Consider the following 14,916-nt stretch of genomic DNA (forward strand, 5'->3'; position numbering starts at 1 on the left):
AATGAAGTCAAGACATTGAGGATGCTAAATTGCGGACGGATTTTTGATATCTCGAACGGTTTGGCTGTGGCGAGGACACGAATTTATGGCGAATAATGGAAACAGGAAGTGTGTTATAACTTCTGCATACATTAACTGATCTTGATTAAACTTCAGCAGTGTGTTCGTTGTAAGAGGCCGATCACATGGATGTGACTATTGTGAGTCAAAGTTATAGCGCCACCAACTGGCAGCAGGAAGTGTGTCCCTTTCAAAATGCTTTGAAATCACCCTCTTATTTTTACCCGATTTGCTTCAAACTTTATGTGTATAATGTAAACACACGGCAGATGTAGACCTGTGAAAGGATTTTTGATATCTTTAATACTGTTGCCATGGCAACGCTTCAAACTTTAATATTCTTTTTTGATGCTTTTGAGACTCTTAACATACTTGAAATTGGATGAAACTCGACAGACACATCACATTTATTAGCCCGTAGACATGTGCAAAGTTTCAGAAACGGGCGTGGTGAGGGGCTCAGTAGCGCCACCTTTAGTCATAAGTGGGGGGGTTAGTTTTATCAACAGCAACAAAACTTGGTATGTGTATTGTTCTCATCAAGACGGACAACTTTCTAATTTACATGAACCATCTCCGACCAACAGGAAGAGAGATATTTTGGTTTGAATGTGGATTTTCTGAAGAATTTTCTCTCCCTCTCTCTGTGTCTGTGTGTGTGTGAGGGGAGGGGGGGATTTGACTATTGCTTTTATATTGTTAATCAAGGTTTCAGGGGCTTTTGGGGTCCTTAACGTGCTCAAAAACTCTTGAAACTTTGCACACAAGTCAGAACCCACGGCCATCAGGGCCGGGCTGAAGCTGGTACCCGGGCGTGGCTGGGGGGCTCAACAGCGCCCCCTTGAACGGGGTTCTAAAACTTGATCCATATATCAAACACGCTCGCATGAATTAATATGAAACTCGGTACACATATAGATCTCATCGGGCCGAACAACTTTACCCCGGTCAAGTTTTACGCCAGCCCAACAGGAAGTCGGCTATTATGGGTTGTTTGGAAAACGCTTCCTGTGGAATGCGAAGTACTCCTCCTAGAAAATTCACTGTGTCCCCTCCAAACTCGGTGTGCATGTAGTCAAGACTTTGAGGATGCTAAATTGCGGACGGATTTTTGATATCTCGAACGGTTTGGCCGTGGCGAGGAATCGAATTTATGGCGAGAAAAGAGAAACACGAAGTGGAATAACTTCTGCATACATTAACTGATCTTGATGAAACTTCAGCAGTGTGTTCGTGGTAAGAGGCCGATCAGATGGATGTAACTATTTTGATTCAAAGTTATAGCGCCACCAACTGGCAGCAGGAAGTGTGTCACTTTCAACATGCTTTTGACAAAAGTGGGGGGGTTAGTTTTAACTCCAGTAAAAAAAACTCAGTTCATATATTGATCTCATCGACCCGGACAACTTTCTAATTTAAAGTCATTAGCTCTGACCATCAGGAAGTCAGATATTTTGGTCTGAATGTGGATTTTTTTGCAAAATCAGCCTCTGAATTTTTAGCCACCTTTATCTAAGTGGTTATTTTATTCCCACCAAACTTTTTCAACATGATAAAAATATATTAATGATGCTAAATTGTGAACGGATAATAAATATCTCAAATGGTTTTGCTATGGCGAGGGATTAAAGTAATGTCAAAAAAGTAAACACTAAAAGGCTCATATATTCTAAAAATGTAATTATACACCATTTATTACTACATAAAAGTATACAAATATCAGAACTTAACTCATTTTATTCTTTTTTTTTCAATTTAAGAATGAAGTTTAAGTTTAAAAACTGCCAGAATGGTTGTTTAGTCTAAACAATAAATAAATAAATAAAGTCAAACATAGTGCTATACTGCCCTCTTGTGTTCAAAATCAGGTAGGCCTATTATATCTATATAAAAATATACTAGGTATGTGACGGTGAGAATATTTTACCACCGGTTAACTGACGTGTGACACTGCTGGGGGCTTTTTAATCGCTAACTTAAAAACGAAAGTAAAATATGTTCGTCCGCACGGACATTGATAATGGTCCGGAGCAGAGCGAGCGTTTTCAATAAATTCCTATGGAAGGAGGAATGACCTAAGAAACGTTGACTCTGTTCTGCTCGTTCCTCGCTGAGGACGCGCACCATTATGAATGCCTGTGCAGCCGTGAGCATTTTAGTTTCATTTTCGGGGCGGATTGCTTGAATGTATTTAAAAAAAGCACAATGTTGTGTTTTATTGCTACTGTACAAAAATATAAGTTAACACTTTGCAGTTTGAATGATGTTCTGAACAAAATGACAGAGTATGTTTTTATGTGTCCACTGTTCAATCGCGCCCTCGTTTTAGTGATTCCCAAGTTATTTTTTCATTTAAGTTTTTTTCATTGTTCTAATCAGGTCAGGCAAGTAAAATGATCTGTCTTATCCCTTACATTTTTATATAATTATATAAATATATAATACACTACTGTTCAAAAATTTGGCGTCAGTAAGATTTTTAAGCTAAGTTTCTTCTGCTCACCAAGGCTGCATTTGTTTGATTAAAAATACAAACAAAAACAGTAATATTGTAAAATAGTATTCCAATTTAAAACAGCTGCTTTCTATTTTAATATATTTTAAACTGTTATTTATTCCTGTGATCAAAGCTGAGTTTTCAGCATCATTACTCCAGTCGTCACTGTCACATGATCCTTCAGAAATTATTCTAATATGATGATTGATGCTCAAGAAACATTCATTATTATTTTAAATGTCGAAAACAGTTGTGTACAGTCTTTGATGAATAGAAAGTTCAAAAGAACAGCATTTATCTGAAATCTAAAGCTTTTGTAACATTAAACACTACCGTTCAGAAGTTTGGGGTCAGTAATAATTTTAATTTTATTTTTGGGGGAAAGAAATAAATAAATCAATACTTTTTTTTCATCGAGAATGAGTTAAACTGATAAAAAGTTACAGTACAGACATTTATAATGTTAAAAAAATATATATTTGAAATAAATGCTGTTCTTTTGAACTTTACATTCATCAACGCATTTTGAAAAAAAAATCTGTACACAACTGTTTTCAACATTGAAATAATAATTAATATTTATTGACCATCAATCATCATATTAGAATGGTTTCTGAAGGATCATGTGACACTGAAGACGGGAGTAATGATGCTGAAAACTCAGCTTTGATCACATAAATTAATTACAGTGTAAAATATTTTAAAATAGAAAACAGCTGTTTTAAATTGGAATAATATTTCACAATATTACTGTTTTTGTTTGTATTTTTAATCAAATAAATGCAGCCTTGGTGAGCAGAAGAGACTTCTCCTAAAAACATTAAAAATCTTCCTTACCCCAAACTTTTGAACGGTATATATATATATATATATATATATGTATGTGTTTGTATAATATATATATATATATATATATATATATATATATATATATATATATATATATATAAATATAGCTGCGAGCAGCGATGGAGGGCCAAAGCCGGCGGTACCGCCACCCCGGTGCCTTTAGGTAACTAAAGGCACCGGGGTTGCGGTGCCACCGGCTTGGGCCCGTAATCGCTGCTCGCAGCTATATTTATATATATATATATATATATATATATATATATATATATATATTTTTTATTATTATTATTATTATTATTATTTTGTCAACCTTTCGGGCACTTTTGGGGCCCTTAACATGCTCGAAAACTCTTGAAACTTTGCACACAGGTCAGAACCCGCGGCCATCAGGGCCGGGCTGAAGCTGGTACCCGGGCGTGGCAGGGGGGCTCGACAGCGCCCCCTGGAACGGGATCCGAACACGTGTCCATAAATCAAACACGCTTGCATGTAATAATATGAAACTCGATACACATGTAGATCTCATCGGGCCGAACAACTTTCGTGCTCTAAGTTTTACGCCAGCCCAACAGGAAGTCGGCTATTATGGGTTGTTTGGAAACGCATGGTCTGGTATTTGAAACACTTCTCCTAGGGAATTCACCCGATCGCCACCAAACTCGGTGGGAATGAAGTCAAGACATTGAGGATGCTAAATTGCGGACGGATTTTTGATATCTCGAACGGTTTGGCTGTGGCGAGGACACGAATTTATGGCGAATAATGGAAACAGGAAGTGTGTTATAACTTCTGCATACATTAACTGATCTTGATTAAACTTCAGCAGTGTGTTCGTTGTAAGAGGCCGATCACATGGATGTGACTATTGTGAGTCAAAGTTATAGCGCCACCAACTGGCAGCAGGAAGTGTGTCCCTTTCAAAATGCTTTGAAATCACCCTCTTATTTTTACCCGATTTGCTTCAAACTTTATGTGTATAATGTAAACACACGGCAGATGTAGACCTGTGAAAGGATTTTTGATATCTTTAATACTGTTGCCATGGCAACGCTTCAAACTTTAATATTCTTTTTTGATGCTTTTGAGACTCTTAACATACTTGAAATTGGATGAAACTCGACAGACACATCACATTTATTAGCCCGTAGACATGTGCAAAGTTTCAGAAACGGGCGTGGTGAGGGGCTCAGTAGCGCCACCTTTAGTCATAAGTGGGGGGGTTAGTTTTATCAACAGCAACAAAACTTGGTATGTGTATTGTTCTCATCAAGACGGACAACTTTCTAATTTACATGAACCATCTCCGACCAACAGGAAGAGAGATATTTTGGTTTGAATGTGGATTTTCTGAAGAATTTTCTCTCCCTCTCTCTGTGTCTGTGTGTGTGTGAGGGGAGGGGGGATTTGACTATTGCTTTTATATTGTTAATCAAGGTTTCAGGGGCTTTTGGGGTCCTTAACGTGCTCAAAAACTCTTGAAACTTTGCACACAGGTCAGAACCCACGGCCATCAGGCCCGGGCTGAAGCTGGTACCCGGGCGTGGCTGGGGGGCTCAACAGCGCCCCCTTGAACGGGGTTCTAAAACTTGATCCATATATCAAACACGCTCGCATGAATTAATATGAAACTCGGTACACATATAGATCTCATCGGGCCGAACAACTTTACCCTGGTCAAGTTTTACGCCAGCCCAACAGGAAGTCGGCTATTATGGGTTGTTTGGAAAACGCTTGCTGTGGAATGTGAAATACTCCTCCTAGAAAATTCACCGTGTCCCCTTCAAACTCGGTGTGCATGTAGTCAAGACTTTGAGGATGCTAAATTGCGGACGGATTTTTGATATCTCGAACGGTTTGGCCGTGGCGAGGAATCGAATTTATGGCGAGAAAAGAGAAACACGAAGTGGAATAACTTCTGCATACATTAACTGATCTTGATGAAACTTCAGCAGTGTGTTCGTGGTAAGAGGCCGATCAGATGGATGTAACTATTGTGAGTCAAAGTTATAGCGCCACCAACTGGCAGCAGGAAGTGTGTCACTTTCAAAATGTTTTTGACAAAAGTGGGGGGGTTAGTTTTACCCACAATTACAGAAATCAGTACGTATACTGGTCTCATCGAGCCGGACAACTTTCTAATTTAAAGTCATTAGCTCTGACCATCAGGAAGTCAGATATTTTGGTCTGAATGTGGATTTTTTTGCAAAATCAGCCTCTGAATTTTTAGCCACCTTTATCTAAGTGGTTATTTTATTCCCACCAAACTTTTTCAACATGATAAAAATATATTAATGATGCTAAATTGTGAACGGATAATAAATATCTCAAACGGTCTTGCTATGGCGAGGGATTAAAGTAATGTCAAAAAAGGAACCACTAAAAGGCTCCTATATTCTAAAAATGTAATTATACACCATTTATTACTATATAAAAGTATACAAATATCAGAACTTAACTCATTTTATTCTTTTTTTTCAATTTAAGAATGAAGTTTAAGTTTAAAAACTGCCAGAATGGTTGTTTAGTCTAAACAATAAATAAATAAAGTCAAACATAGTGCTATACTGCCCTCTTGTGTTCAAAATCAGGTAGGCCTATTATATCTATATAAAAATATACTAGGTATGTGACGGTGAGAATATTTTACCACCGGTTAACTGACGTGTGACACTGCTGGGGGCTTTTTAATCGCTAACTTAAAAACGAAAGTAAAATATGTTCGTCCGCACGGACATTGATAATGGTGCGGAGCAGAGAGAGCGTTTTCAATAAATTCCTATGGAAGGAGGAATGACCTAAGAAACGTTGACTCTGTTCTGCTCGTTCCTCGCTGAGGACGCGCACCATTATAAATGCCTGTGCAGCCGTGAGCATTTTAGTTTCATTTTCGGGGCGGATTGCTTGAATGTATTTAAAAAAAGCACAATGTTGTGTTTTATTGCTACTGTACAAAAATATAAGTTAACACTTTGCAGTTTGAATGATGTTATGAACAAAATGACAGAGTATGTTTTTATGTGTCCACTGTTGAATCGCGCCCTCGTTTTAGTGATTCCCAAGTTATTTTTTCATTTAAGTTTTTTTCATTGTTCTAATCAGGTCAGGCAAGTAAAATTATCTGTGTCTTATCCCTTACATTTTTATATAATTATATAAATATATAATACACTACTGTTCAAAAATTTGGCGTCAGTAAGATTTTTAAGTTAAGTTTCTTCTGCTCACCAAGGCTGCATTTATTTGATTAAAAATACAAACAAAAACAGTAATATTGTAAAATAGTATTCCAATTTAAAACAGCTGCTTTCTATTTTAATATATTTTAAACTGTTATTTATTCCTGTGATCAAAGCTGAGTTTTCAGCATTATTATTCCAGTCGTCACTGTCACATGATCCTTCAGAAATTATTCTAATATGATGATTGATGCTCAAGAAACATTCATTATTATTTTAAATGTCGAAAACAGTTATGTACAGTCTTTGATGAATAGAAAGTTCAAAAGAACAGCATTTATCTGAAATCTAAAGCTTTTGTAACATTAAACACTACCGTTCAGAAGTTTGGGGTCAGTAATAATTTTAATTTTATTTTTGGGGGAAAGAAATAAAATAAAATAAATCAATACTTTTATTCATCGAGAATGAGTTAAACTGATAAAAAGTTACAGTACAGACATTTATAATGTTAAAAAAAATTATATTTGAAATAAATGCTGTTCTTTTGAACTTTACATTCATCAACGCATTTTGAAAAAAAATCTGTACACAACTGTTTTCAACATTGAAAATAATAATTAATATTTATTGACCATCAATCATCATATTAGAATGGTTTCTGAAGGATCATGTGACACTGAAGACGGGAGTAATGATGCTGAAAACTCAGCTTTGATCACATAAATTAATTACAGTGTAAAATATTTTAAAATAGAAAACAGCTGTTTTAAATTGGAATAATATTTCACAATATTACTGTTTTTGTTTATATTTTTAATCAAATAAATGCAGCCTTGGTGAGCAGAAGAGACTTCTCCTAAAAACATTAAAAATCTTCCTTACCCCAAACTTTTGAACGGTATATATATATATATATATATATATAAATATAGCTGCGAGCAGCGATGGAGGGCCAAAGCCGGCGGTACCGCCACCCCGGTGCCTTTAGGTAAGTAAAGGCACCGGGGTTGCGGTGCCACCGGCTTGGGCCCGTAATCGCTGCTCGCAGCTATATTTATTATTATTATTATTATTTTGTCAACCTTTCGGGCACTTTTGGGGCCCTTAACATGCTCGAAAACTCTTGAAACTTTGCACACAGGTCAGAACCCGCGGCCATCAGGGCCGGGCTGAAGCTGGTACCCGGGCGTGGCAGGGGGGCTCGACAGCGCCCCCTGGAACGGGATCCGAACACGTGTCCATAAATCAAACACGCTTGCATGTAATAATATGAAACTCGATACACATGTAGATCTCATCGGGCCGAACAACTTTCGTGCTCTAAGTTTTACGCCAGCCCAACAGGAAGTCGGCTATTATGGGTTGTTTGGAAACGCATGGTCTGGTATTTGAAACACTTCTCCTAGGGAATTCACCCGATCGCCACCAAACTCAGTGGGAATGAAGTCAAGACATTGAGGATGCTAAATTGCGGACGGATTTTTGATATCTCGAACGGTTTGGCTGTGGCGAGGACACGAATTTATGGCGAATAATGGAAACAGGAAGTGTGTTATAACTTCTGCATACATTAACTGATCTTGATTAAACTTCAGCAGTGTGTTCGTTGTAAGAGGCCGATCACATGGATGTGACTATTGTGAGTCAAAGTTATAGCGCCACCAACTGGCAGCAGGAAGTGTGTCCCTTTCAAAATGCTTTGAAATCACCCTCTTATTTTTACCCGATTTGCTTCAAACTTTATGTGTATAATGTAAACACACGGCAGATGTAGACCTGTGAAAGGATTTTTGATATCTTTAATACTGTTGCCATGGCAACGCTTCAAACTTTAATATTCTTTTTTGATGCTTTTGAGACTCTTAACATACTTGAAATTGGATGAAACTCGACAGACACATCACATTTATTAGCCCGTAGACATGTGCAAAGTTTCAGAAACGGGCGTGGTGGAATGGCTCAGTAGCGCCACCTTTAGTCAAAAATGGGGGTTTAGTTTTTCCTAGAATCACAAAACTTGGTATGTGTATTGTTCTCATCAAGACGGACAACTTTCTAATTTACATGAACCATCTCCGACCAACAGGAAGAGAGATATTTTGGTTTGAATGTGGATTTTCTGAAGAATTTTCTCTCCCTCTCTCTGTGTCTGTGTGTGTGTGAGGGGAGGGGGGGGATTTGACTATTGCATTTATATTGTTAATCAAGGTTTCAGGGGCTTTTGGGGTCCTTAACGTGCTCAAAAACTCTTGAAACTTTGCACACAAGTCAGAACCCCCTGCCATCAGGGACGGGCTGAAGCTGGTACCCGGGCGTGGCAGGGGGGCTCAACAGCGCCCCCTTGAATGGGGTCCCAAAACTTGGTCCATAGATCAAACACGCTTGCATTAATTAATATGAAACTCGGTACACATATAGATCTCATCGGGCCGAACAACTTTACCCCGGTCAAGTTTTACGCCAGCCCAACAGGAAGTCGGCTATTACGGGTTGTTTTGAAAACGCTTGCTGTGGAATGTGAAATACTCCTCCTAGAAAATTCACCGTGTCCCCTTCAAACTCGGTGGGCATGTAGTCAAGACTTTGAGCATGCTAAATTGCGGACGGATTTTTGATATCTCGAACGGTTTGGCCGTGGCGAGGAATCGAATTTATGGCGAGAAAAGAGAAACACGGAAGTGGAATAACTTCTGCATACATTAACTGATCTTGATGAAACTTCAGCAGTGTGTTCGTGGTAAGAGGCCGATCAGATGGATGTAGCTATTGTGAGTCAAAGTTATAGCGCCACCAACTGGCAGCAGGAAGTGTGTCACTTTCAACATGCTTTTGACAAAAGTGGGGGGGTTACTTTTAACTACAGTAAAGAAAAAATAGTTTGTATATTGTTCTCATCAAGCCGGACAACTTTCTAATTTACATTCAATAGCTCTGGCCATCAGGAAGTCAGATATTTTGGTCTGAATGTGAATTTTTTTGCAAAATCAGCCTCTGAATTTTTTGCCACTCCTCTTAAACTATTTATTTTATTCGTACCAAACTTTTTCAACATGATGAAACTACATTAAATATGCTAAATTGTGAATGGATAATAAATATCTCAAACGGTTTTGCTATGGCGAGGGATTAAAGTAATGTCCAAAAAGGAAACACAAAAAATCTTCTAAAAATGTAATTATATACCATTTATTTCTATATAAAAGTATGCAAATATCACAACTAAACCCATTTTATTCTGTTTTTGCAATTCAAGAAGAATGAAAAAGTTAAAAACAGGCTATTTAGTGCTATTTGGTTCAACAAAAAAGCAAACATAGGGCTATACTGCCCTCTTGTGTCCAAAAGGACATCAAAATAGTATATACAACTTTTTACCAGGTAGGCCAATATTGTATTTAAATATACATTTATTAGGTATGTGTCTGAGGATATTTTCCCACCGGTTAATCGACGTGTGACACGAGTGGGTGCTTTTAAATCGCTAATATAATAGTGAAAGAAAAATAATGATAATGTTGCACACACAAATCACACACATGTGGGAAAGAATGATGCTTTTAAACAACACTAAACCGCCATTAGGTGTCGCCAGGCATCCATCTTAATAAGCGAGTCATTGATTCATTCGTTCAAACGATTCGTTCGAATGAGTCGATCATGATTAAGACAGATGTTTATGGATTGATCATTCAATCTTTGAGTCAACCGATTCGTTAAAAATGCTGAATCGTTCAGTTATGAGAAAACACGTGATGCGTGATGGTTCTGCCGTGATCTTTGTTTAACTATTTTCGCTGCTGAAACAGAACAAAAACAGTCAACATTGCATCTAAAATGTAAGTGACTTAATTGTAACTGTTTATTAACCTGTTGTATGAAATCTAGGGGTGGGAGAAAAAATTTATTCTTAGATGCATCGCGATGCGGACGTGGACGATTCTGAATCGATTCACAAATGTCAAAAAATCGATTCTCTAAAAAAATATTTTTCTAATAACGTAATATTGACGGAAGGCAAAAGGCGGAACTCTAAGCGGACGTGCGTGCAGTCTGTGGCGCGCACATAACAGAGAAGTTTCTTCTGCTCACCAAGGCTGCATTTATTTGATTAATAATTATAATAATTATTCCTGTGATCAAAGCTGAGTTTTCAGCATCATTACTCCAGTCGTCACTGTCACATGATCCTTCAGAAATTATTCTAATATGATGATTGATACTCAAGAAACATTCATTATTATTTTAAATGTCGAAAACAGTTGTGTACAGTCTTTGATGAATAGAAAGTTCAAAAGAACAGCATTTATCTGAAATCTAAAGCTTTTGTAACGTTAAACACTACAGCTCAAAAGTTTGTGGTTAGTAATAATTAAAATTTATTTTTGGGGGAAAGAAATAAAATAAATCAGTACTTTTATTTATGAAGGATGAGTTAAACTGATCAACAGTTACAGTAAAGACATTTATAATGTTAAAAATATATATATTTGAAATATATGCTGTTCTTTTGAACTTTACATTCATCAAAGCATTTTGAAAAAAAAAAATCTGTACACAACTGTTTTCAACATTGAAAATAATAATGAATATTTATTGAGCATCAATCATCATATTAGTATGATTTCTGAAGGATCATGTGACACTGAAGACTGGAGTAATGATGCTGAAAACTCAACTTTGATCACAGAAATTAATTACTATGTAAAATATTTTAAAATTGAAAACAGCTGTTTTAAATTGGAATAATATTTCACAATATTACTGTTTTTGTTTGTATTTTTAATCAATAAATGCAGCCTTGGTGAGCAGAAGAGACTTCTAAAAACATTAAAAATCTTACTGACCCCAAACTTTTGAACAATAATATATATATATATATATATATATATATATATATATATATACATATATATGTATGTGTGTGTATGTATGTATGTATATATATATATATATATATATATATATATACATATATATGTATGTGTGTGTATGTATGTATGTATATATATATATATATATATAAATATAGCTGCGAGCAGCGATGGAGGGCCAAAGCCGGCGGTACCGCCACCCCGGTGCCTTTAGGTAACTAAAGGCACCGGGGTTGCGGTGCCACCGGCTTGGGCCCGTAATCGCTGCTCGCAGCTATATTTATTATTATTATTTTTTCCTACTTCTCGGGCACTTTTGGGGCCCTTAACATGCTCAAAAACTCTTGAAACTTTGCACACGGGTCAGAACCCGCGGCCATCAGGGCCGGGCTGAAGCTGGTACCCGGGCGTGGCAGGGGGGCTCAACAGCGCCCCCTGGAACGGGGTCCGAAAACTTGGTCCATATATCAAACACGCTTATATGAAATAATATGAAACTCGGTACACATATAGATCTCATCGGGCCGAACAACTTCCACACTCTATGTTATTAGCTCTGCCCAACAGGAAGTCAGCTATTATGGGTTGTTTGAAAAATGCATCCTCTGGAATTTGAAATACTCCTCCTAGAGAATTCACCCGATAACCACCAAACTCGGTGTGCATGAAGTCAAGACATTGAGGATGAAAAATTGCCAGGGGATTTTTGATATCTCGAACGGTTTGGCCGTGGCGAGGAAACAAATTTATGGCGAGAAAAGAGAAACAGGAAGTGTGTTATAACTTCTGCATACATTGACTGATCTTGATGAAACTTCCGCAGTGTGTTCGATGTAAGATGCCGATCACATGGATGTGACTATTGTGATTGAAAGTTATAGCGCCACCAACTGGCAGCAGGAAGTGTGTCACTTTCAAAATGCTTTGAAATCACCCTCTTATTTTTACCCGATTTGCTTCAAACTTTATGTGTATAATGTAGACACACGGCAGATGTAGACCTGTGAAAGGTTTATTGATATCTTAAATACTGTTGCCGTGGCAACGCATCAAACTTTAATATTCTTTTCAGATGCTTTTGAGACTCTTAACATACTTGAAATTGGATGAAACTCGACAGACACATCACATTTATTAGCCAGTAGACATGTGCAAAGTTTCAGAAACGGGCATGGGGAGGGGCTCAGTAGCGCCACCTTTAGTCAAAAATGGGGGCTTAGTTTTAAGTAGAGTCACAAAAATCGTTATGTATATTGTTCTCATCAAGCCGGACAACTTTCTAATTTATAGTCATAAGCTGTGAAAAACAGGAAGTGAGATATTTTGGTTTGAATGTGATTTTTTGAAGAATTCTCTCCCTCTCTCTCTCTGCCTCTGCGTCTCTGTGTGTGTGAGGGGTGGGGGGATTTGTCTTTTGAGTGAGATTTGTTTAAAATTCCTGTTTTTCAAGGTTTCAGGGGCTTTTGGGGCCTTTAACGTGCTCGAAAACTCTTGAAACTTTGCACACAGGTCAGAAACCGCGGCCATCAGGGCCGGGCTGAAGCTGGTACCTGGGCGTGGCAGGGGGGCTCAACAGCGCCCCCTGGAACGGGATCCGAACACTTGTCCATAAATCAAACACACTTGCATGTAATGATATGAAACTCGGTACACATATAGATCTCATCGGGCCGAACAACTTTCGTGCTCTAAGTTTTACGCCAGCCCAACAGGAAGTCGGCAATTATGGGTTGTTTGGAGAACGCTTGCTGTGGAATTTGAAACACTTCTCCTAGAGAATTAATTAAATCGCCACCAAACTCGGTGTGCATGAAGTCAAGACATTGAGGATGCTAAATTGCGGACGGATTTTTGATATCTCAAACGGTTTGGCCGTGGCGAGGACACGAATTTATGGCGAGAAAAGAGAAACACGAAGTGTTATAACTTCTGCATACATTAACTGATCTTGATGAAACTTCAGCAGTGTGTTCGTGGTAAGAGGCCGATCAGATGGATGTGACTATTGTGAGTCAAAGTTATAGCGCCACCAACTGGCAGCAGGAAGTGTGTCATTTTCAAAATGTTTTTGACAAAAGTGGGGGGGTTAGTTTTACCCACAATTACAAAAATCAGTACGTACATTGGTCTCATCGAGCCGGACAACTTTCTAATTTACAGTTATTAGCTCTGACCAACAGGAAGTCAGATATTTTGGTTTGAATGTGGATTTATTTGCAAATTCAGCCTCTGAATTTTTACCCACTCCTGCTAAGTGGTTTATTTTATTCACACCAAACTTTTTCAACATGATGAAAATACATTAAAGATGCTAAATTGTGAACGGATATTGAATATCTCAAACGGTTTTGATATGGCGAGGGATTAAAATAATGTCAAAAAAGGAATCAGAAAACATCTCATATATTCTTAAAATTTAATTATACACCATTTATTTTTATATAAAATTATACAAATATTAGAACTAAACCTATTTTATTCTGTTTTTGCAATTCAAAAAGTATGAAAAAGTTAAAAACAGGCTATTTAGTGCTATTTGTTTCAACAAAAAAGCAAACATAGGGCTATACTGCCCTCTTGTGTCCAAAAGGATATCAAAATAGTATATAAAACGTTTTACTAGGTAGGCCTATTGTATTTAAATATAAATTTATTAGGTATATGACTGTGAGGATATTTTCCCATCGGTTAAGCGACGTGTGACACGAGCGGGTGCTTTTAAATCGCTAATATAAAAGTGAAAGTAAAAAAACGGACGTCCGCACGGACATTGATAATGGTGCACGTTGGAAAGAATGATACTTTTAAACATAACACTAAACCGCCATTAGGTGTCGCCAGGCGACCATCTTAATGAGCGAGTCATTGATTCATTCGTTCAAACGATTCATTCCAATGACTGAGTCATTCATGATTGAGACAGATGTTTATGGATTGACCATTGAATCTTTGAGTCAAGCGATTCGTTTCAAAATGCTGAATCATTCAGTAATGAGAAAACAAGTTGCTGTGATCTTTGTTTAACTATTTTTGCTGCTGAAACAGAACAAAAACAGTCAATATTGCATCTAAAATGTAAGTGACTTAATTGTAACTGTTTATTAACCTGTTGTATGAAATCAATGTCACAGTTTCAATCGTGATTGTATTCAGGAAATAGTTGCCTACTCGTCAAGTGAGGTTGCTTAACTCTATCATATGTTATAAAATATATAAAAACTCCATATTTGTAATTTTTATAGTCAGTATGTTGTTAACTGGGTTGCTTTTTTGTGTGCTGCGCTCATTTGTTTACAATTCTCCTGGAGAAGCAGCATGAGCCTCAGCAGTGCAACCTTGTTACCATTGATCAGTAATACATTTATTATTAACTGCTGATTGCAACTTAAAATGAATGTAATGAAATTAGAATAATCTCTCGTTTTAGTGATTCCCAAGTTATTTTTTTTGTTATTGACGT

The sequence above is a fragment of the Rutilus rutilus genome (genome assembly GCF_951802725.1).
Source record: "Rutilus rutilus genome assembly, chromosome: 5".
In the NCBI taxonomy this organism is placed as follows: domain Eukaryota; kingdom Metazoa; phylum Chordata; class Actinopteri; order Cypriniformes; family Leuciscidae; genus Rutilus; species Rutilus rutilus.